A 5,344-nucleotide genomic window follows, 5' to 3' on the forward strand; every position below is an offset into this window, starting at 1 on the left:
GGCAAAAAGTGAGACACCTCAGATGGTAATTTTTTTTCATTATTTGTAATGCTTCAGTCCATGATAATGGAAAAAACAAAGGTGGAAGAACAACCAAAACAATCTTCCCCAGTTTCCCTGTCCCTCTGTACGAAACCTTTTTCCCCTATGCCAGGAGGTCTGCGTGGGGCAAACTGCCCAGAAGCACAGGAGAGTCACTGACTCCCTGGCTCCCCATAACCTTCACAGTACCCTTTCCCTGGCAGTGATGTCCACGCTGTTAGGGACCCTTCTCTAAATTCCCCTTCTCCAGTTGTGAATCCTCCAGTTCAAGTTCAATGACCAAGGGTTCCAGGTTTCCCCTGTTCCTCAAAATATCCTCCAGGAGGCAAAAGATGGCACTGGCCATATGACAGGGCCCCTTCCTTGTGCTTCTCCTTCCCAGAATCCATTTCTCCCTGCTTTACCCAGCCCCTTCCTGTCCCCTGACCACCCCCATGTTTTGGGCACCTCTCTTCCTTTGTGTTGGCTTCTCCCCCAGTTCCCACAACATCATCTTTAAGCGCCACCCCTTTCAGTTGTTGCCCAGCCCCTGTCTCCTCTTCTTTCTCATGCAGTTCCCACTCTCTTCCAGCTTCCAGTTCCCATGCTTCTCCTCGTTCCCATGATAGTGGAACTGGATGTGACTGGCCCAGGGACCATAACCCAGAAGAGGAGGCCCTTCTAATCACTGCTCCAGTTAATTATAATCATAGGGGAGAGCACCCAGTATGGGACCCCCTCTCCTACCAAAACTAAAAGGAGCTTTGCAAGGCACAGAAAGAGTTTGGGAGAAAAAGTGAATATTTTAAGAGCCTCTTGAAGGCTCTTAAAGGAACTTTTTCCTCGAACATTTTAGTTCTCCATGATCTCAGGGATTTGTTTTCATGCCTCGTAACTACCACAGAATACCTTCTGGGGAAAGAGGACACACAAGAGATTATTGCGGGAACTCCTTCCTGAGCTTTTGCAGAGCCCCAAGTGCACTGTTGACACTACAAATAATTACATTACTGTGGATCATATAAGCGGCAAAGGAGATTGGGATCAGGCTCGGAAGCAGGCTGGGGGAATACCACAGCCTGTTCTTGATCAAGTAAAGGGAGCTGCTTAGGAAGTATTCATTCTAATGCCCATGAAAGATCTTAAATGCAATTACGTCAACATCCAGGAGTTTTCCTCTGAGTTTTTTATAGATTTTGTTGAGAGGCTCCGAGTGGAAGTAGAGAAGCAGGTGGAGAGTTGGCTGATGCAAGTGGAGATCATGACAGAGATGGCCCAGGCAAATGCTGATGATACATGCAAGAAGTTCATCCTGGGCCTTCCATTCAATCCGCCACCGACTCTTGACCTCATGATTGAAGTCTGTGCTAAGAAAGCCACCATCCTGGAGCTGAGGGGCAAAAGGGAGGGGAGCAAGAGAGTAGTGACTGCAGTTATGTCATCAAGGCCATCCAATAAGCCATTTCTACATTTTAATTGAGGGAGGGGGCAGGGGGGATACATCAGTCAGATGTATGTCCTAGTAAAAAGATACCACTCACACAGGCTGGGCAGGGAAGTCAACATGGTACTCAAGAACAAAAAACTAAAAGGGGACTGCAGACCTACCTCACACAATGATAAAAATGAGGCAGGTCAAGGAGGCTAACAAAGGGGACTCACTAATAGTAATAAAGTATGGGAGCCATATTGACCATTTCTATTAATCACAGTTAAGAATATGCTATTTGACACAAGTCATTGGCAGGTGGTATCAATTGACTCACAGGACCTATAAGAATTTACTGGTCTGGACTGTAAGTATATTGTTGTTGGGGACATGAAGCATACTCCTCCAGACACTGAGATCTCCCCTGAAGTCATAACATCAGACACAGAGGGACTCATTCTCCTGGCACGCTGTGTCTGCCCACCTTATTTCCTACCACAGGGCCAAATCAATGCCCAAGCCATTCCAATGCCAAACAAGCTGACCATAGACAAGTCATTACCTGAGGTCTACTGGTCAGAAGTAGCAGGGGTGAATAAAACAATATTAAGGTGTTGTAGTCAGAGGAACAGCGTGTGTGCCGTTATCTCTGATACCTGGCTCTGACATCCAAGAAAGCACTGAACTTCATATAACACCATGAAAAACAATTGTTAAATAAAAGAACTAGGAGTGTGAGTGTGTAAATTAGAAAGCTTTCTGAAGTCACTGGGTGAGAAAGTTAAAAGTTTAAGCTAGTTTAGAAAATAAGAAGCAAGATGGAGGAATTAGGGTGTTGTCTCTTTTCATTCTTCCTTCTTCATCTTCTTCCTCTAGAGGTTTTTGGGTAGTAGTAAGTGATTGGATAGAGAATGCCACAGTACAGCACACAGATGTTGGGTCATTGGGTCACTAAGATAAATAATTTACTTGCCATTTGTTAATTGGATAAATGGACACATAAAAGACCTTGAAAAAGTTCTTTTTTAGCCATTTTGCACCTTTCTATCTTAGTGCATGTAACTCTTTATACCCTGTATACATGTAGTATAGATAAAAGAAGAATAAACAGCCAAGTCCGAACAAGAAAAAACTGCCTCTCTCTCATCAATCTCAGTCCAAGGGGGGCAAAGAACGCAGCCACAAGTGTCCCATCAGGACAATAAGGTGAGGGATCCATTGGGGTAAAGATCACCTCCAGTTTGAAGGATTGCTGAACAGAGGGGCAGGTGTGACAATAATCCCCTCTGACTGACGGCCATCACATTGGGATTTGAAATGCTTGGCAAGCAAGGTACGAGGCTCAGGGGGTGTTAAAATGGCAATGCAATCAAAGGATATCGTACAAATTAAGGGGCCAGATGGACAACGGACAAATTTACGTCCGTTCATTGTTGTGTTGCACTATGTTACACTAAGTGGTTTTACCGAGTTGCTCCCCCTCTGAGTCTGTGGTGTGTTGATTCCTTCCCCCTCACCCATCCCCTTCGGTTTCATCCTATTGTCTGTAACCTGCCTTCCCCTCCCCTTTCTCCCTCAGTTAAAAAATCCCCTCTTGCCTTGCTGCCTCTTTATTTTCTTCCCTGGAGTTCATTCAGAATAAACTGAGGAACAGTGTCCTGGGAAGCGAGAGCCTCCCTTGTCTTTTATCCTTGCCAAATCCCCCTCCCAGCTCCGGTGGACTGGAGCTAGTCGGAAGATTTCCCAGGGCTGGGAGCTAAGGGACTTCAGCAGTTCATCTTGGATTATGAGGTTCCCTTGTGGGGGTGGGATGCCATGTCGCAATGGGGGATGAGAACTGAGATCCCCAAAACCCCTCAGGATTTTTAACAGTGGTCACTGAGGAGCACCCTGCCCAAAAACTAGATTGGAAAATAGATACATTGGTTAGCATAGGTCAGTGGCCGCTGAGCAAAGAAAAATAAAAGGCGCTCAATGAGCTTGTGGAAGAGCAGTTGGCAAAGGGAAATATTTTGCTAACCACAAGCCCTTGGAACTCTACCATATTTGTCATCAGAAAGCTGGGGAAGGAAACGTGGTGGCTTCTCCATGACCTCAGGAAATTAAATTAAGTCATTGTAGACATGGAGTCTCTTCAACCAGGGATGCCTTCCCCTTCTCCAGAAATTGATATACAGTAACTGATATAAAGGATTGTTTCTTTCAAATTCCCCTTGACCCAGCTGACACCCTGCACTTTGACATCTCGGTTCCCGCCATCAATCAAGAAGCCCCAGTGAAGCAATACCATTGGCGAGTTCTTCTGCAAGAAGCCTCTGCTAGGGGTACGCTGTCCTGAGTGCACACCAAAGCTGAGGAGGCTGTCATTCTTCATTATATGGATGATGTACTTGTGTGCGCCCCCAAAAACGATATACTCCAATACATGCTTGACCTGACTGTAAATGTTTTAATTGCTGCAGGATTTCGAACTCCAGGAGGAAAATGTTCAGTGGATGCCTCCTTGGAAGTATCTGGGCCTAGAAATTTACAACAAGACTATTCAACCACAAAAACTGGAAATAATGATCCAAGAACCTTGGTGGATATCCATCAGCTGTGCAGGTCTTTAAACAGGGCTAGACCCTGGCTAGGGATAATAACCAAGGATCTAGCCTCCCTTTTCAATTTATTGAAGGGGTGAGAGGAACTGAGTTCTCCTAGGGTTCTGACCCAGGAGGTGAGGCTGGCACTGGAGAAAGTGCAGGTGGCAATGGCATCTAAACAAGCCCACCGTTGCCTGCCAAAGCTGCAATTCGAATTCATTGTACCTGGGAGGCTGCCACACCTCCATGGTTTAATCTTTCAATGGGACAAGGAGCAGAGGGATCTGCTCTTAATAATAGAGTGAGTGTTCCTCAGTCACCAATAGTCCAAGAGCATCACAAAGCCACAAGAGCTGATGGTTCAGTTGATTAGAAAGGCCAGAGCAAGGATACATGAACTGTCAGGATGTGACTTCACATGCATACACTTGCCAGTCACCCTAACTGGCAAGTTAACAAAAAAGGCTTTCGAGCAGTTGCTCAGGGAGAACGAGACGCTCCAGTTTGCACTAAACAGCTACTCAGGACAAATTTCAATTCATGCTCTTGTATACAAATAGTTTAATTCAGAGTTCAAATAAATCCCAAAAGAAGAAAAGAGTCAGAGACCACTTAAAACTTTGGCAGTATTCACAGACCCATCCGGAGCATCTCACAAGTCAGTAATGACTTGGAAAGATCCTCAAACTCAGCACTGGGAGGCAGATGTTAAGGAAATTGAGGGTTCCCCTCAAATTGCTGAGTTGGATGCAGTCGTCAGAGCTTTTGAGAGATTTTCCGAACCGTTTAATCTAGTAACTGATTTGGCACGTGTAACAGGGGTAGTGTCTAGGGCAGAAAATGCTCTTCTAAAGGAGATCTCGAATCCAAGCCTCTTCAAGCTGGTCTCGAAACTAATCCATCTTGTCTCCCACCAAAAGCAACCATTTTATGTGATTTTATGTGATTATGTGAGGTCACATACTGACCTGACAGGCTTTATCACAGAAGGTAGTCAGACAGCAGATGCCCTGGCCACTCCAGCTGAAATGGCCAAACTGCCTGACATCTTCTAACAGGTGAAGATGAGCCATCAGCAATTCCATCAAAATGTGCCTGGCCTGGTACACCAATTCCACCTAAGGCACGATCAGGCCAAGTCCATTGTGACAACATGCCCTAGCTGCCAGAGATATACAGTACAATCACTAGGCTTGGGGGTAAACCCCTGAGGCTTGGGCAGCTGTGAGGTATGGCAAAGTGATGTGACACATATCTCCCAGTTCAGCAGGCTGAAATATGTTCAGTGTTTCAGCGTCCATGTTTCAGT

At 45.6% G+C, this 5,344-nt stretch overlaps 1 long non-coding RNA gene across 1 annotated transcript; it reads right to left on the reverse strand.

Moving 5' to 3' along the window:
• Positions 1-1,178: 1,178 nt before the first annotated feature.
• LOC111940805 (uncharacterized) lies at positions 1,179-5,143 on the reverse strand. Its single transcript, XR_002869700.2, has 2 exons — positions 5,004-5,143; positions 1,179-1,411 (listed from the first exon to the last, which is right to left on the reverse strand). It is a non-coding gene; the product is annotated as an uncharacterized LOC111940805 (long non-coding RNA).
• Between the last annotated feature and the right edge of the window lie 201 nt (positions 5,144-5,344).

This window comes from Cyanistes caeruleus, chromosome Z, assembly GCF_971803275.1.
Source record: "Cyanistes caeruleus chromosome Z, bCyaCae1.hap1.1, whole genome shotgun sequence".
Classification (NCBI taxonomy): Eukaryota; Metazoa; Chordata; class Aves; order Passeriformes; family Paridae; genus Cyanistes; species Cyanistes caeruleus.